The 20,712-nt window shown below is 31.2% G+C and overlaps 2 long non-coding RNA genes across 2 annotated transcripts; both read left to right on the top strand.

Moving 5' to 3' along the window:
- The first annotated feature begins 1,618 nt into the window (after positions 1-1,618).
- On the top strand, positions 1,619-3,204 carry LOC136272425 (uncharacterized). The gene is made up of 4 exons (XR_010710427.1): positions 1,619-2,018; positions 2,369-2,415; positions 2,552-2,701; positions 2,810-3,204. It is a non-coding gene; the product is annotated as an uncharacterized lncRNA (long non-coding RNA).
- Positions 3,205-15,795: 12,591 nt separating this feature from the next.
- LOC136272427 (uncharacterized) lies at positions 15,796-16,157 on the top strand. The gene is made up of 2 exons (XR_010710428.1): positions 15,796-15,962; positions 16,071-16,157. It is a non-coding gene; the product is annotated as an uncharacterized lncRNA (long non-coding RNA).
- Positions 16,158-20,712: the final 4,555 nt, after the last annotated feature.

Here is a 20,712-nt window from a genome sequence, read left to right on the forward strand (position 1 = left end):
TTTTATTTTATGTGTTTATCTTGTATTTATCTGATAAATAAATTGCTCATAATTCTTACAACAGAAACACACTTACGGGGAAACCTCCCATTATATCATGTGGTTTTATTTCTACAAAAGTGACCAAGGTTTTACAGTTATCAATGTACTTGTTCATATTTATTTACACTTTTACCGAGTACCCGGCTACTCGATCGGAAAAACGTCCGAGTAACCGAGTACTAAAAATTGACCGATTTGACATCCCTAATATATATATATATATATATATATATATATATATATATATATATATATATATATATATATATATATATATATATATATATATATATATATATATATATAACTATGAACTGCTATTTGATAAGGACAACTTTCATAAAATTTGAATATTTCCTTCAATCTTTTATAGAGCTAATGTTTTAAGGAGACCAATATGGTCTTTAGATGGCTAAAGCCGTCTCGCTCTCTTTAGCAATTTCTTTTCTAATTGCACCTTTCTCTAGCTTTAAATCAAAGAGTAGCTGAAAAGAAAATTAATAGAAATTATTTGAATATGTATTAAAAACTTAAGGATAAAAACTATCATTACTTTTTTTATATGCAATAAAAAGATATTAATGAAGTAAATGTATTTGCTCTATGTGTTAAAAAATTAAACATGTTTTTAAAGAAGTATTAACAAGACGAATGATCTTCCACATTGAGATATATTATATCAATAAAACATAAATCTTGTCCGCGTTAACTGGCCCGTAAGTGTAATAAAATTAAGTTCCGAGTGGAGTAATGCACTTCATGATGATCAAATGTTTAAAAAGAGAGAGAGAGAGAGAGAGATAGAGAGAGAGAGAGAGAGAGAGAGAGAGAGAGAGAGAGAGAGAGGAGGCTCATCTCTGTATTAATGTGTGACTCTTAAATGATATTCGCAATACGATACTATTTGCATAAGAGAAAAAAAGGAAAAATAGTATTGTTGACCTGTGACTCTGCATGGCCGAAGTTCCTGAGGTTTAAGACAGGTTCATAATTTTAAATTAATGTAATAAACAATAAAACCACAAAATATAAAGTTACTTGATATTGCGTAACGTGTATTTTGCAGCAGTCTTGAAATTTAGTTCAACTACATGACTTTTCTTTGCAAGTAACCTTTTTACTTAATCGTGCTTTTTTCAGAAATTTTACTACCAATGAACGCAACCTAATTTGCATGAGGATATACTTTTGTTTTAAACAAAAAAATTTTCTAGACCAATGATTGCGAAGATTTGCTTTAAATATAGAAATTCGTGATAGTGGTTAAAATATATTTCCCGTAGAAAGTGCTTCAAATTGCTGTATAAGGCTGCACAAATATACAAAATACACGATAAATACTAGTATACTGAGGAACGATGTGGGAGTCACAGGCCTCAGTCATATCTGCATATCCAGTTCCAGTTCTGATCAATTGACCCGGTGAACAACTCCCCTCTCCTTTTTTTTTTTTTTTAGATTCATTGGAAATTATTCATCATCACATCTTCTTTTTTCCCAAACTACTGCAATGTACATATGTATATATATTATTATGTACAATGTATTTTTAAATAAAGCTAATGATTCAATTACCCGAAGTTTAAATTTTTGTTTGTTGAATTCTTTTGCAAGTGAACTATGTTGTGATCATGCAATTGAAAGCAGTTGTATGTAGACTTAAATATAATTTCTTTCTCAGACTGCATTCACCAAAATTCAATAGGATAACTATATGCTGGAGTTGATTGATGTAAACAAAAGTTCAATGTAATTTCCTGTTTGGGCTATTAAATTGTTACATGTAGCATGACAGAGTTACATGGATCTCTGTTATGCGTGTATATTGTTTTATTATCATTTTAATTCATTGAAAAACATTTTTGTGACATTTTTAAGAAAATGAGTTTCCTTTTGATAAACTGTTTTTTGCTGGTTATAAAAATGTGCAATGGTAACGCTGGTAATTGTTCCAATGAGAGAAGTGAAAACAACCAGTAAGTATAGCTTCAGTTTGGATCAATGTATTTATGCCTAAACGATATATATATATATATATATATATATATATATATATATATATATATATATATATATATATATATATATATATATATATATATATATATATATATATATATATATATATATATATATATATATATTAATGAAACTGATATTAAACCTCGACCACTATACATGTATTATTTGATAATCTTGTTTGTTGTCTATTCTTTAAAATCACATCAACGCAAATGTGTCCAGCCTAAATTAGATTATTTTTGAATGTTACACATTGTATTGCTGTTATATTGTCAATACTCAAAATATTACCGCTATTTTGTAGGTTTCCGTGTTGTACAAACTTTTATCGGGATGAAGGAGAATGCAAAGGTACATGTATAAAAAAAAATATATAATTACAATATATTTCATTATAAATTCATTATATATTATATTTATATTATATAGAATATATTCCAACTTTCATTTAGCGAAAATAAACATGACAACTGTTTATTACATACAGAATGTCTGCCAGGATATTTTGGAATGAATTGTCAGTCACGTTGTTTTAACCCTACCTTTGGCAAACTTTGTATGAATACCTGTGACTGCAATACCTTGGATTGTGACCACGTCAGTGGATGTCAAGGAAATGATACAGAGATAACAGCAGGTATGTACAAAGTACAAATACACGAAGCATTTCATTCATCTATTCATGAAGCGAAATTGTGAAGATTCACATAGTTTTATGAATAACATAACGTGAAATATTTTTTAGTGAACACGAGGTCATGGGTATCTTTGTCCGTCAACCCGAATTTCCCATTGAGCTACAGTTCTGCAGCTACACCAGACTATTCAACAGAAAAAGAGAAACTTTATAATGACCAAGGTTTGAAAACCAAGAATTTAAAAATGGCAATTATAATTGTTAGTTGCGTCATTATACTCTTAGTACTCGCAAATGGAATAAAATGGATCTCTAAGCCAGTTAGAAGGGCTCATATTATTACAAACAGAATGGAAGATAATGACCTTCCAACCGTATATACGGAAATTGATGAAAGATCTGAACGAGAGTCTGAGTCCAACACAATGCGTACAACTGTCACATCAACATCTTTCACGTCTTTGAATGGAATAGAAAACAGACGACCGCGACTTCCGGTCAGAAATACCCAATTAAACTTCTGCTAAATAGATGATAGTTTATGCTATGATAACACAATATACTTTATACATACGTGTATCTTGCAATGCACATCATATCATATTGCTTATATACGGTATGAACTCTTTATTAATTGAAAATGTAACAATTGTTATGATCAAAGACGAGTATTAAAAGTATTGCATCATGCAAACATGTTCTCAATGGTATAACCGCATCTTTGCTGGCCAAGAGTGACGATCCACAGTGTTTGTTTATAAATAGAGAAATACAAATAGAGAAACATCTTGGATCGTCACCCTTGGCTAGCAGAGATGATTTTCTATTTGAACGAAACACTTTTAAAAATATGACAAAATGCAGACATGGCCCCAATGGTGTCCTCCTTGAATGTAACTCGTTTTAAGGTATTGCAAAAAACCCTGGTTGTATCTCCCTGTAAGAACAGACCCATGAAGTACTGATAGGACGTAGCCAGATAATTTATACTGAAACGCAGACAGAAAAATGGTGACTTTAAAATTTTTGTTCAGGTGTACTTTTATATACTTGTTAAATTAACCAAAATTAACAATTTGAAAAGAATTAAACAGAAAAAATCCTTAATGGTAATGCTGATTACTAAACTACAATGATAGCTTATTATCACAATACATGTACTAAAACTCTCCTGAATATAGCAAAATCAAGCACATCAACTCATCTGTAGGATTGAAGAAATTCACAGGATGAATGACCATCTTTAAGTCCTCCTTAAAGATAGCTTAAAGGTGTTCAAAGGTAGCTTAAAGACGATCTTTAAGCCACCTTTAAGCTATATGTGTTGCTAAAAGGTGGCTTAAAGAAAGCGTAAAGATGGCTTAAAGGCAGTTTAAAGACTATCTTTAAGCCACCTTTAAGCCACCTTTAAGGACAACTTATAGGTCCTTAATGTCCAAACTTCTTTAAGTCACCTTTAAGCCACCTTTAAGCTACCTTTAAGCTACCTTTAAGCCATTAAAAAATTTTTAATTCAATATTTTGCTTAATTTCCAACAAAATGTATTAACTTTATGAAAGAAAAGGTAGTAAAACGGTTTTTGTTCTAGAAACAAAAATGAAAAAAAAAAACTCTCAAAAAACCGCCCACGGCGAGAATTGAACCCGGGACCCTTAGTTTACTAGCATCACCGCACTTTCTCTGCGCCTGACAACTTATATATTATGAGCGTTTTTATATCCTATATATCAGTGGATATTGAATCAATGTATTGAATGTGTTTACTTGAAAAGATTTTGACAAACCATTCAGTTCGTAACAATCAATTATATCTAATTTATAAATTACATGCATGCATGTATTTAGAATGAAATACGGAACTTGGTCTTCAGTGAACAAAAATATATTATACCTAAATGGAAACCGTTAGGTTCACTAGTAGGCTTTCTTAGTTAATAAAATTAATTTAAACCGAGTAAATATACGTTCATCTAATTTATAGCTATAAAAATGTAAGAAAGAAAATGAAATCATTTCTTTTATTAAATGCATTGATACTATTGGGGTATTTGTTCAATTTCCCGCAATTTCCCGGTTTTCATGATCGCGGCGCCGTTCCAATATGTTTAAATATTTACATGTAATTGTATGTACATGATTTTTAAACTATCAATTCTATAACAAACAATATTACCAATTACCGGTGACGTATTTACTGCATGTGGCAATTGCAAATGATGTATACATATACTTGTACATACAATTGTATGATGTGCCAGGCCGGGTATGTGACATATTTACCCTTATACATATATTTAAATAATCAACCCCTATTTATGATCACCGGTACATTAATTTATTAGCCTCAAGATTTTACTCTTACATACATGTATCGTTAATTTGTAGACGTAACAGTTTTGAAACCCAGAGCTAGGAAATAATTCTTTGAAAATGAATTACAAATGTAAATTAACTTTTATTCACTAGACTTATCGTATACTCGTACATACTAAGATTCAACGCCTTTAGAAACCCTGACGTGCACCTGGGCACACGACACACCTGTTGTGTATATCTTGTATATTCTGTGTTAGTTCCAGGGGTTTTCTTAAGTTGGACAAACAATAGACTCTAATTAGATATACACAAACGAACAAAACTATGTCTAGACAAACAAAGCAGTAATATCCTGCCCGATATAACAAAGGCAGTTGAGAGTCTTTTCATCTTTAACATGTATCTAGCAGATCTAGAGTTAGAAATAATGAAAATTGAAAAAAAAAATACAAACCTTAAACCGATTATCAAATTAAATCATGCATTTTTGGTTCATTATCTTTATTTTGTTTAATAACCGGATGAACTGAGAGAGAGAGAGAGAGAGAGAGAGAGAGAGAGAGAGAGAGAGAGAGAGAGAAAGATATTTTTTTCACCGAATAATTTAATTATAATAGGAAACAAACATACTTTAATTAGTTTTATGCACATATTAAGATACAGAGACTGCGCTCATCCCTACAATAATTTTGAAACCCCCCAAAAATTATAAAGAATTTTATAACGGCAATCTGTGTCCATCGGAGTGGTGCTGATGATAGCGATCTGTGTTTAATGGAGCGACAATTAAAACCGCCTTGAACACCCCCCCTTCCTTGGAAATTATATTATCACTCGGATGACCCCCTCCCATCCCTATAAAAGAGCTTTTGTATTTAATATATGTTTTTTTTGTTCAGCTTGATCAATTTTGACTTAAAGGGAACTTAAAGATGGTTTAAAGACAACTTAAAGGGAGCGTATATGCCACTTAAAGATGGCTTAAAGGTGACTTAAAGAAGTTTGGACATTAAGGACCTATAAGCTCAGCTTAAAGGTGACTTAAAGGTGGCTTAAAGGTGGCTTAAAGAATGTATATCCTTTAAGCCACCTTTACGCCACCTTTAAGCCACCTTTAAGGACTTGCTTAAAGATTGTTTTTCGCCCTCTGAAAACAATGGTTTAAAAAAAAACCACTTCCTTAATAAATACATATATGCTGACCATGGAATTCTATTAGATGTTAAATATATCAGAATGTATAGTAAAATAAATTGCTTGAAATAGCGTGAAATAGCATTAGTTAATTAAGGCGGCACTGCTCGATTTTAGAAATATGAATTCCAACAACACTTCAGTGAATTTTTATAAACTGTTTAGACATTGGGAGATGGTCATGGCCATTTTTAAGCTACATAAATCTTCTTGAGAAAAAAGCTCGATATGAAGAAAAAGGGAAAACGTTTAATTTTCAATGCAGGATAATAAACAGATTTTTCTGTAAATGCCAGTTTATGGCTTAATGGGAATGTGCAGCCATCTTGTACATTTGAGGATAAGAATGTAAACATTTCTAGTACTGGTTTGTTTCTGCCCGAAACTGGCCAAAAATGTTGCCAAAAAATATAAAAGCAATAAATATGAAGTCATACATGTCATTTTGTTTGAAAAGTATACTTGACAATGCCCTTTTAATCACTTTTAACAGGTGTCGAACTGCATGCACAACTGCAGACTTTTTTGAAGGAGCGATTGTAACTAATATGGAGACCAAATACTCTTATGATTTCATGTCAGCTTTAAAAGCAACCGTTAGAAGCATATTGTGGTGTATGATTACTACACGGAACAACCTCCTCTGCATTTAGTTACGTTTCGTGCACAAGAATAAAATACGTCTTCACAGTAGACTTTTGATTTGTAATTTTTTACCATAACTTAAAAAACCATTGAACATACAGCCGAATTTTGTATAGTAGATAAAAATCGAGGACTGCAAGGGATCTACATCATTTACAATTAAATTAATCTTTATTTACCAAGCATTCGGCCATCTTTTTAAATATATAAAATGCCGTTAGTAAATTTGTTCGTACATTAAGTTCATGAATGTATATGTAATACTAAATGATACCAGAATTTCCGTCCAATTATTCACTGACCTGTAACGCACATATTTCAAGCCTATAGAAATCAATGAAATTACAGTTACGCTCATGCCGTGATATGTATTTAATATATATACTAGTATTTATGTTATTCAGAACAAGTTCAGGAATAAACACAATGCATCGGTATTTGGATTTTTTTAACTTTTGATTTTAACGACGTAAAATTACAATTTAAATTTTTTGTTCGCGTCTGCAATGCAATATGGCGGCACTTTTGAAGTCTTTATAGAATCCCAATCAGGATAGAAAATTACCAAAGTTATTTTTTTTTGACCAAGGAGTATGTTTAATTGGCGATGCTAAATGAGGTAAGTTATAAGTATTATAAATAACACAAAGTTTTTTGTATTTACGACGATTTATCTGTACAAATGTAATAAACATTCGCCAGTTTTAATGGGAATAAAATTTCTTTTAAGGCGCAAGGCTGTTTATAGGCAATGATTTGCAATAACATGCCAAAGACTAGTCATCTTACTCACTATTCGTATGTAATATGAATAATATATTGGAAAACTCATAAATGTAAAGGCACTCTTAATAAACTTTTTGCCGGGCGAATTTTCTCTCTACTTTTCCATGTTGCTATTTTGTTACGTTTGTCAATCAATGCAGTCAAGTTAAGGTAATATTCATGTCCAAAAATACTGTGTTCCATTCAGCTTTTGATTCAACCATACATATTATGATAATAAACTAAGTGGTTCGAAAATTGTTTACAACTTTAGAATATTTCTTCCTGTTTTGAAAATAAATATCTTTGCGATGTGCGTAACATCTCTTGATGGCTAATTTTGTCAGGAAAAAAAATCTCTTAGTGATGTCTCTGATCATGAATCCAGAAATTAATGCCAAGGAAATAATATAAGGGAGAAGGAGGTCAATGTTTAGACCATTATAGTACCATCCTTTTTTAAGGCACTTCACAAGAATTTCTGATGACCAATCCTGTATGAATTTACATGGGGAATGACGTTTTTTTTTATTTAAAAAATCATAGATAACAGTTACATTGTAGATACCAGTATTTAAATGACAAATATACTCTTACTATAGGAATAGAAGACGGTGAAAATTGACATTGATGACAAAATATGTAGTAAGATTCACCAAAGAGGACTGAAACATCACAGAGCGCATAAACACAACGCAAACAGAGGTAATAGATGTTCCCGTTCTTTTACTTTTAGGCCAGCTGATGCAAAAAGAGATCATTTACACACCGGCAGCCCTTAGGTATTAAAATAAAACCGAAATCGTTTTTAATGTGTTAGTTGAAAATTTTATTATCTATAAAATACTATGCATAGCAGAAAACATGGAGGATTAATCAGATTGATAGGTAAACAGGGGAGTTTAGTAGTCTTTGCCCCAGGTTTCTTGGGTTTGAAACTGTTTCATAATTCTGGATCCTTGTGATGTAATAACAATTAGAATACAAAGAAGTTTATATTCTGTAATTGTAGTGTCATTCAAGATAAACTACATGGCCATATCTGATACCTAACCTTTTAGCCTAATCGTGGTTTTTCAGAAACGTTATTACCAATGAACACAATTTGATTTGCATTATTAAGAACGTTAACTTTATTTTTTAAACACAAATTAATTACTAGATGATAAATTGCGAAGATTAATACTTCGAATATTTTTTGTTGTTGGAATTGGTAGGGGTATGTAAATTCACTTTTTTTTCAGATGCACATACCATTTCTAATGTAAATTATAGCAAGAATTATTACAATAATTAAACAGGTTGTACCTAAATCTAAATGGCAGATGTGGCTTAGATTGAACTGAGGAAAGCAGACGTGCATTGACTAGTCAGAAGACATCTAAGCCACATCTTCAAATCAAATTCGGATCAACTGACTCTGTGAACAACACATCATCTTCAGATTCACTGGAAATTGTCTCGATCTTAAATATATATCTATACCGATAACTTTAATATTGAGCAATAAATTATGATCATGCCCAAAAAATGCAATTGAATTTAAAATACCATTTCCTTCCCTAAATGAATACATACTACTTCAAAAGGATAAAATTAGCTTAGTTCCTGTTGATGGCTTTATATAACTAGTTTTTGACTTTGAGCATGATATAATTTGTGTTTTGTTATATTAACACATTACTATATTTAGTAATTTTATTTTTTGCTACTACAAATGATTTTTCTTTTGATAAGCTGTTTCCCGTTGGTTTTAAAATATCCTATTTGTGAAGCAAGCATAAGTTCCAGTGACAAAAATGAAAACAATCAGTAAGTATAATTACTTCGAATTAGGAGTAACCGAAATAATCATTCTCCAAAATGAACTCATTTTTAAAAATTTCTTTTTTCAACAGATACAGTTTGTCGTTTCTTAATCAAGCAAAATTAAAGGTTGAGAAACATTTAATTTACATGTATGTAATGTATACATTTCTTAGTCCAAAGTTTGGTTTAAAAATGGATACATTTTTCATAATTGTTTTCCTGAAATACCTTTTTAAATCTGCTTGGTTTTCATAGTTCAGTTCTTATAAAGCAGATATTGATATGTACCAATATAAACAATTTTTCGATGTTTGTTTGTAGGACTCTATGCTATTCAAACTTTTTCTTGGATAATGGAGAATGCAAAGGTAAATAGTACAAAAAAATCATACACGTGTAATAAAAAGATTAATCTAAATATAATTTCGGCAATTTCTAAAAACGCAAAAATGAATATGAGAACACTTTATAAATCCAGCATGCCGATCCGGGTATTTTGGAACAAACTGTTCTACACCATGCCACTATCCTCACTATGGTAAATCGTGCGGGGAAACATGTCATTGTAATGCTACGGATTGTGATCGTGTCTTTGGATGTTTAAGAAATAATTCAGAGACAGTAACAGGTTGGTACATGTTCAAAAATCATTTGCTGATACATGCACGAAACAAAATTGGGAAATTCATGAAGTGTTGAATAAATATAATTACTATTATTATTATTATTATTATTATCAGTATGCAAAAAGTACACTGTGGATTTTCATTTTAGGGATCACCAAATCAGATGTATTATCAACAAAAGAAAAATCCGAATATTCAACAGTTCAAACGGAATTATATGAAAAGCAAGAAAATTCCAAACACTCAGCACCTCAAACGGAATTTTATGATAACCAAGGTAACGTGAAAAACGATAATTTAAGAATACCGGTTATAATTGTGGGTTGCGTCCTTATATTCCTAATAGGTGTATATGGATTAAAATGGATTTCAAAGCCAATAAGAAAAACAGGTACATTTGTATTACCTAGAGAAGATAATGACCCAACAACCGAATATCTGGAGATCAATGAAATATTTGAACAAGAGTCCGTGTCCAACACAACCAGTACAACCGCCCGGCAAGGTCTTGAACATCTCTGTATGGAGTAGAAATCAGACTGCAACTTCCGGTCAGGAATACACAATAAATCTCCTGCTTAAGTTGTAAATCTAAAGATATTTTAAAAAGTAATAAAGAAAATTCACATTTTGTTGGTTCATACGCTCGTTCAAAATAGTTAATTTACATACTAACGCATGTTTCTTTTATTTTGTTATGTCTGCAACCATTCTGCCTACTATCAATATATATTTCATTCAGCTTTTAAATCTACAATTTTTGAAAAAAAATATTCTAAGTCTTGTGAAAACTATTTAATAAAGAATGCTTTCCGGACTTTTTGGGGAATATTTTATCACTGCAATGTCCGAAACATATCTCTACGTCTAGTTCCCTCAGAATTTTTTTTCTAAGAGTAAAACACAAAATGTTTCTTTTCATTCCGCGAGTTATAGATAATAAGGTTCAAATATCAGCATCCAAATTGTGACACAAAGAAGACACTTCATTTTACCGACTTATGCACAAACACATCATCATTTGTTACCTGTATACAAAAATCATGGTGTTTTATGAAAATCATATGAAAATCATAACATCATAAGAATCACTTAATCAAAACAATATCGAATCTTATAAAGTTTAAGTCATTTTTTCTGATCAAATTCTTTATAGGGATATCTGAATCTAGCAAAAAACAAAGCTAGCCATAGCAAACTTAGAAATCAAGAGTGTAATGAATCAAGGAAGTCAATCTAATAATGTAACGATTAAAAGAAATCATACGATTGATGATACATGCGTGTTGAATTTTTTATTTTTATTAATAAGTAGAACGCCGAAAATATGGGGCCGTGCAACTCTTCCCTATTTCTTACAATGCTTTTTTTCTAGTTTCTTTTATGTTCACATCATTTTCTTACTGCCCTCTCGCTGAGAGCATTTATGTGCACACTATAACATTCTAGTATATATGTACACATTATAAAAAAATTGTTATTTCATATCACCAGCAAAATTGCTAACCGAAAGTACTCTTTTTAATATGAATAAAAACTGGAGGCGTCAAAACATGGGTGTACCTTAATAAACCCCACAAACTCAGACAGCTAGGATACGAGTGAAATTTTTAATTCATTACCAGACTGTTGTGAAGTTTTTGTAAATAAAAGACTATTAAAACCTGGAAGTGCGAAATTATACTATGTTAAAAAAACAAAGACTTATACCCGGTAACTATAATAATCATACATGATAGTCTAAGAGTACACAAGGGTGATTTTATAATTATATAATAATCACAATTTAGTTACAATTTTATCGGAATGTACTTTTTAATAGTTTTGTAAAACTTTGTTAAACCATTATAAAATTGGTGTTAAACTTCATTTCAGGCTAGTATGTTTTATAACAAACAAACCAATGCAAACACATGATCACCTAACCCCTTACACTTTAGCTTCGTGTCAATCTTCCGTAAGGAAGGGAGGGGTCAGCTTATATATGTTTTCTTATATGCTAAGAGAAAGGAAGGTGAAGTTTTCCATTGGGAAATAGATTTAAAACCAAAAGTAATTTCTAATTAAGTACGCAAGTACTCCTAAAACTCAGTCAAGTTCTCAAGAGGGAGACTTGACACAAGTGAATTATATATGATGACTGATCTTCTCCTCGGGTCCTTCGTGATTTTTTAAGCCGTTTCTCATTACTTTGAAAGAAGAATAAGTTGATTATGCTTGATAAATCACGTTTCCAGTCTGACGTTTTCTTGTCCATGTCATTTGAAGATCGTGTTCGAGTGGAATAAGACCGTCTGTTTACTTCAGGTAAGAATAGTCATTGCATATTTTATATAACTAAAGAGTGAATATTCCTTATATCTATACATCGTATCATTAATATTATACTTCAAATTATTAGTTTATATTTTATTATGTATGTAACGTCTTCCCTTGACGGTTTATTTTTGTCGTATAATAGTAGTACTGTCGCTGTTTTTAGGTGTTTTATTTTTATTTTTAATCAATCATTGGTGTCTTGCATGTACATGTATATTATAGGAACAGTGCAATACGATTTTGGGGTGTTTTAAAGCATGGTGTGATAGCTTGCTTCTGGTTTATAGATTTACAGAGAGAAATGAGCAGAGGTAGAAAGAACGACACTGACAGCAAAACAGAAGAAAAAGAAAACACAGAAGAAAATGAATACAAGTATACACGATACTGGCAGACATTTACAACCTACCGGTGCGATTACAAAACAAAGTGAAGAAAGTTATTGTAATTCTTTATCCACGTCACCAATGTTTCTTACAATCATAATATTAGGAGCAACGGTGTTTTTTCTTCTGTTGATAATCGTGATCTTAATCAAAAAAATAAAAACCAGTCATAAGACATTCTCAGATGTGGTGGACTCAAATTGCGAGATTTCCCGCGGAAAAAGAACTTTCGAGACACAGATAACACAAGCAAAAGTTATTAATCAGAGACAAAATGTAATAAGGAAAAAACATTTTGGTCGATTAGTCCTTCCTGCTTCGTCTAATCTTTTAAACTTAGGTCAGGTGTTCCCTAGTTCTTATGAAGGTTCGGGTGAATACGTCGACCCGAATGATCCCTACATCAATACAAATGATCCCGAATCCGGTCCAAATGACCTTGACACCAAACCTAAGTATTTAGAGGTCTTGGCGGAGTCGCACAACACAAGCACTGAAGTTAACGGCTTAAGTTGTCGACATCTGCGGGTGCCAATCTGTAAATGTTCGGCATCAGGATACTATAACGTACGGTGCAAAACCTGCCAGAGAAAAGGAAAGTCTAAACCAAAATATGACGATATAAATTATTGATTTTGTTAGTTTTATTTTAAAGGAGGCTGGATGGTCAACAAATTGAGAATCAGATATTCGAAAACTTCAAAGATATGATTTGTTTAGCATTATACTATTATCTAATAGAGAAAAAATCCAAATATCTTACCTTTTAGATTTTGGTAGTTTTCTAGATCTTCTTCTAAAGGATAGCAATGCAGTTTAAAACTTGTCACGACCACCAATTCCTCTTAAATACGCTGTGTACAATTTATTTTACAATAAATACAATACTATAAAGAATTAAGAATTGATATTGACTACAAAATAAAGGATATACATGTATTTTAACTGATTTTTTAGCTTAAGGAGGCTGGGCGGTCAACAAATTTTCAAACCATATGCATCCAATCTATCTTAAATTCTTATATATATTTTTTTAAAACTATGAACTGCTATTTGCTAAGGACAACTTTCATATAATTTAAATATTTTCTTCAATCTTTTACAGAGCTCATGTTTTAAGGTGACCAATATAGTCTTAAGATGACAACGACTGTCTATCATTCTTTAGCAATTTCTTTTTTAAGTGCACCTTTCTGTAGCTTAAAATCAAAGAGAAGCTGAAAAGAAAATTAATAGAAATTATTTGAATATGTAATAAAAACTTAAGAATAAAAACTATCATCACTAATTTTATATGCAATAAAAAGATATGAATGATGTGAATGTAATTGCTCTATGTGTCGAAAACTTAAACATGCATTTAAAGAAAGATTCACAAGACGAATGATCTTCCACATTGAGATATATTATATCAATAAAACATAAATCTTGTCCGCGTTAACTGGCCCGTAAGTGCAGAAAAATAAAGTTCCGAGTGGAGTAATGCACTTCATGATGATCAAATGTTTAAAAACAGAGAGAGAGAGAGAGAGAGAGAGAGAGAGAGAGAGAGAGAAAGAGAGAGAGGCTCATCTCTTTATTAATGTGTGACTCTTTAATGACATTAGCAATATGATACTATTTGCATAACAGAAAAAAGGAAAAATAGTATTGTTGACCTGTGACTGTGCATGACCGAAGTTCCTGAGGTTTAAGACAGGTTCATAATTTTAAGTCAATGTAATAAACAATTTAAAATACAAAATATGAAGTAACTTGATATTGGGTAACGTGTGTTTTACATCAGTCTTGAAATTAAACTACATGACTATTCTTTGCAAGTAACCTTTTAACTTAATCGTGCTTTTTTCCAGAAATATTACTACCAATGAACACAACCTAATTTGCATAAGGTTTCCTTTTGTTAAACATAAAATCCTTTGTATATCAAAATTAAAATATAGTCCTCGTTGAAAATGCTTCAATTTGCTGTGTAAGACTGCGCAAAGATAAACATACACTTCAAAATAGTAACTGGAACTGAGCAAAGATTTGGAGAGTGACATGCTTCAGAGATATCTGTATATCCGGTTCCAGTTCTTATCAACTGACTCGGTGAACAACTCATCTTTCTTTTTTCAGATTCATTGGAAATCATTCATCATCACAATCTTTATTTTTCCAAAACTTCTGCAATGTACATATGTATATATATTATTATGTATTTAAGCTAATGACTCAATTACCCGAAGTTTAACATTTTTTTTAATGTTGAATTCTTTTGCAAGTGAATTATGTTGTGATCATGCAATTGAAAGCAGTTGTATGTAGACTTAAATAAAATTTCCTTCTCAGACTGCATTCAAAAAACTTCAATAGGATAAGTAAATGCTGGATTTGATTGATGTAAACAAAAATTCAATGTATTTTCCTGTTTGGGCTATTAAATTGTTACATGTAGCATGACAGAGTTACATGGATCTCTGTTATGCGTGTATATTGTTTTATTATCATTTTAATTCATTTAAAAAACATTTTGTGACATTTTTTAAGAAAATGAGTTTCCTTTTGATAAACTGTTTTTTGCTGGTTATAAGAATGTGCTATGGTAAATCTGGTAATTGTTCCAATGAGAGAAGTAAAAACAACCAGTAAGTATAGCTTTACTTTGGATCAATGTATTTATGCCTAAACGATATATATATTTTTAATGAAACTGATATTAAACCTCGACCAGTATACATGTATTATTCGATAATCTTGTTTGTTGTTCATTCTTTAAAATCACATCAACGCAAATGTGTCTAGCCTAAGTTAGATTATTTTTGTATGTTACACATTGTATTGCTGTTATATTGTCAATACTCAAAATATTACCGCTATTTTGTAGGTTTCCGTGTTGTAGAAACTTTTATCGGGACGAAGGAGAATGCAAAGGTTCATGTATTAAAATATATATAATTACAATATATTTCATTATATATTCAATATATATTATATTTATATCATATAGAATATATTCCAACTTTCATTTAGCGAAAATAAACATGACAACTGTTTATTACATACAGAATGTCTGCCAGGATATTTTGGAATGAACTGTCAGACAAGTTGTGTTTACCCTACCTTTGGCAAACATTGTATGAATACCTGTGACTGCAATATCTCGGACTGTGACCACGTCAGTGGATGTCAAGAAAATGATACAGAGATAACAGCAGGTATGTACAAAATACAAATACACGAAGCATTTCATTCATCTATTCATGAAGCGAAATTGTGAAGATTCACATAGTTTTATGAATAACATAACGTGAAATATTTTTTAGTGAACACGAGGTCATGGGTATCTTTGTCCGTCAACCCGAATTTCCCATGGAGCTACAGTTCTGCAGCTACACCAGACTACTCAACAGGTTTGAACACCAAGAATTTAAAAATGGCAACTATAATTGTTGGTTGCGTCATTATACTCTTAATACTCGCAAATGGAATAAAACGGATCTCTAAGCCAGTTAAAAGGGCTCATATTATTACAAATAGAATGGAAGATAATGACCTTCCAACCGTATATACGGAAATTGATGAAAGATCTGAACGAGAGTCTGAGTCCAACACAATGCGTACAACTGTCACATCAACATCTTTCACGTCTTTGAATGGAATAGAAACCAGACGACCGCAACTTCCGGTTAGAAATACCCAATGAAACGTCTGCTAAAGAGATGATGGTTTATGCGATAATAAAACAATATACTTTATACATACGTGTATCTTGCAATGCACATGATATCATATTACTTATATATGGTATGAACTCTTTATCAATTGAAAATGAAACTATTGTTATGATCAAAGACGAGTATTAAAAGTATTGCAAAATGCAAACATGTTCTCAATGGTATAACCGCATCTTTGCTGGTCAAGAGTGAAGATCCACAGTGTTTGTCTATAAATAGAGAAATATGAATAGAGAAACACCTTGGATCGTCACCCTTGGCTAGCAGAGATGGTTTTCTATTTGAACGAAACACTTTTTAAAATAGGACAAAATCAAGACATGGTCTCAATGGTGTCCTCCTTGAATGTAACTCGTTTTAAGGTATTGCAAAAACCCCTAGTTGTATCTCCCTGTAAGAACAGACCCATGAAGTACTGATAGGACGTAGCCAGATAATTTATATTGAAACGCGGAAAATGGTGACTTTAAAATTTTTGTTCACGTGTACTTTTAATTGAATAAATGTAAAAAAAAAATACTTGTTAAGTAAACCAAAATTAACAACTTAAAAAGATTTAAACAGAAAAAATCCTTAATGGTAATGCTGATTACTAAACTACAATGATAGCTTATTATCACATTACATGTACTAAAACTTTCCTGAACATTGCAAAATCAAGCACATCAACTCAACTGTAGGATTTAAGAAAACAATGGTTTTACTTATTTGTAGATAAAAAGCACTTCCTTAATAAATACATATATGCTGACCAATTCCTTTAGATGCTAAATACATCAGAATGTATAGTAAAATAAATTGCTTGAAATAGCTTGAAATATCATCCGTTAATTAAGGCGGCACTGCTCGATTTCAAAAACATGAATTCCAACAACACTTTTTATTGAATTTTTATTAACTGTTTAGACATTGGGAGATGGTCATGGCCATTTTTAGGCTACATTAATCTTTTTGAGACAAAAGCTCTATATGAAGAAAATGGAAAATGTCCAAGTTTTAAAGCAGTATACCTAAAATATTTTTTTTCCAGTAAATGACAGTCTATGGCGTAAGGGGAATAAGCGGCCATTTTGTACATTTGAGGATGAGAATGTAAACATTTCTTGAACTGGCTTGTTTCTGTCCGAAACTGGTTAAAAAATTGCCAAAAGATATAAAAGCAATAGATATGAAGTCCTACATGTCATTTTGTTTGAAAAGTATGCATACAAAACAGGACAAAGCCCTTTTAATAACTTAAAACAGCTGTCGAACTGCGAAACTACATACTTATTTTTAAGAAGCAATCGTAACTAATATGGCGACCAAATGCTTTTATGAATTCTTTCAGCGTTAGGCCTAAAAGCAGGCGTTTGAAGCGTGTTGTGGTGCATGATTACTACACGAAACAACCTCCTTTGCATTTAGTTACGTTTTGTGCACAAGAATAAAATACCTCTTCACAGTAGACTTTTGATTTGTAATTAGTGACCATATCTTAAAAAACCAATTTTGTATAGTTGATAAAAAACGAGTACTGGAAAGGGTGTACATTATTTACAAATTATTCTTTAGTTACCAAGCACTCAGCCATCTTTTTAAATAAATGAAAGTCGTTAGTACATTTGTTAGTACATTAAGTTCTTAAATCTAGCTGTAATACTAAATGATACCAGAATTTCCGTCCAATTGTTTACTTACCTGTAATGCACAGATTCCAAGCCTTGAAATCAATGAAATTATAGTTACGCCGTAATATATATTACATTTACATATACTAGCACTTATTTATTGAGAACAAGCTCAGGAATAAACACAAGGCATGCAGTATTTGGATTTTTTAAAACTTGAGATTTTAACGACGTGAAATTACAATTAAAAATTTTTTTGTTCGCGTCTTCATATGCAATATGGCGGCACTTTTGAAATAGAATCTCATTTAGGATAGAAAATTACCAGAGTTATTTTTTTATACCAAGGAATTGGCTTAATTGGCGATGCTATATGAGGTAAGTTATTAATATTATAAATAACACAAAGTCTATTGTATTTACGACGATTTATTACATACTTAATAATAAATACAAGTTTTTTGCTTATTTGATACAGATGACATCACAAAACTCGTATCGGCCTCCTGGGCTGATACAGGTTACCAGTCCTCAAGGGCTGATCCGGATCCATATCACACCCCTTGTGGAACCTCTCTGCCTTTTTTCATTTGTGCATGTGTACAGACTAAAAAATAAAACATTTGTTACAGTCGACATTTTTAAGCCCTGTTGAAAACTTCAAGAGCTATCAAATGTTTTGGAACAATTATCTTTTAAAACCTGGGGAAATTCCGGTTCTAAAGCTATATGTTTGTTAAAACAATTAGATCTCATATTTTCCTTTAATACATATACATACTACTTATAATTAATATCAATAATTTCAATTAATATTTAAAATCAATTTATTCAAGTTGATTTCTTTCAAATTAATAAAGGATGAAATAAATATATTAATAGACATCTTTTCCAAAATCACAGCCAGTGTCAGCCCGAGACTCCAATATCTGATACTGGCTGTGATATGGAAAAGGGTCTGTATTATTCTCTATTTATCAGTACAAATATAATAAACATTCGCCAGTTGGATTGGGAATAAATTGTCTTGCAAGGTGCAAGGGTGTTTAGAAAATGATTTGCAATATCATGCCAAAGACACTCATCGTATTTCTCACTATCCGTTCGTGATATTAGTTGTATTTGGGTAAACTCATAAATGAAATGGGTCTTTTAATAAACTTTTGGCGGGCAAAGTTTCTCTCTACTTTTCCATGTTGCTATTTTGATTTGGTTTGAAAATCGATGCAATCAAGTTAGGTCATATTCATGTACAAATAGTTTGTGTTTATTCAGCTTTTAATTCAACCATACATATTCAGATAATATTAAGAAATTCAGTCGTTTGAAAATTGTTTAAAAATTTAAAATATTTCTTCCTGTTTTGAAAATAAATATCTCTGCGATGTGCGTAACATCTCTCGATGGTTAATTTTGTCAGGGAAAAATCTCTAAATGATGTCTCGGATAATGAATCCAGAAATGAATGCCAAGGAAATGATATAAGGGAGAAGGAGGTCAATGTTCAGACTATTATATTACCATCCTTTTTAAGGCACTTCACAAGAATTTCTGATGATCAATCCTGTATGGACATACATGGGGAATGACGTTTTCTTTGATTTAAAAAATCATATGCCACATGTTTCTTTAGTTTGAAACTGCTTCATGATTCTGGATGTTTGTGATGTAACATTAAAATACAAAGTTACATGTAAATGATATTCTGTAAATCACACAATATAACATTAGTATACTGTAATTTAACGTGTGGGATGTGTCCCTATAGTTTAACTCGCTTTGAATGGTACATACGTGGATCTAAAGGTTTCTTAGATGAACGTGTATGAAGTAAGTAATTATACAATAAAAACTGTTTACATGGAAAGTAATGCAAGTCTGTCAACAAGAGTCTGAGTCATGTTCAATGTACAATGTAAACAACTGTCATAACAAGACAATAACTTAGAATATCATATTTGGAACAGGTTAAATTCAAAGATACGAGTTACTTATGTCTATTTGTAAGTGATATGAAATGAATTCATTTAGCATATTAAAATTAACTGTTAAGATTCTAGTTTGTGCTTTACAGGTGGTAAGCACAAAAATGGAAAACCATTATGCAAAATGTTCTTATTAATCTAGAAGATATATATTTAATTATAATAGAACAAAAATGGAAATTAAAACTCAAAAATACAGTAAGATTCGTCTGGTCTGTTTGAAGACCGTATGTAGCTAAGTTACCGCCAAATATCTTTTCAAGGCATTTTAAGCAGATTCACCAAGAATCAAATCAATCTGTGCAAAAATGGTGTTATCATATTTTAAATTAATTAAAAACTGCCGGAAAATGGATTTGCATGTATGAAATGAAAACTATAAATATGTTTCTATAAAATATGCACTAGCCAGTCTCATTATTTTTAGAATTTTCATACCATAATAGCCTTTTAAATTAATATTTTGTGTACATATCCGTAACAAGCTCGAACATGTGCTTAAAGTTTATCACGCGTGCTTATTATATCTTATGAACCTAATCCGTCACCCACATGCTCTATGATGTGGCAGGGAATGAAGAGACATTAACAATTTAGTTAAAATTCCATTTGTATCTAGGCCATGTTATAATAAGT

Source organism: Magallana gigas, chromosome 2 (genome assembly GCF_963853765.1).
Source record: "Magallana gigas chromosome 2, xbMagGiga1.1, whole genome shotgun sequence".
NCBI lineage: Eukaryota > Metazoa > Mollusca > Bivalvia > Ostreida > Ostreidae > Magallana > Magallana gigas.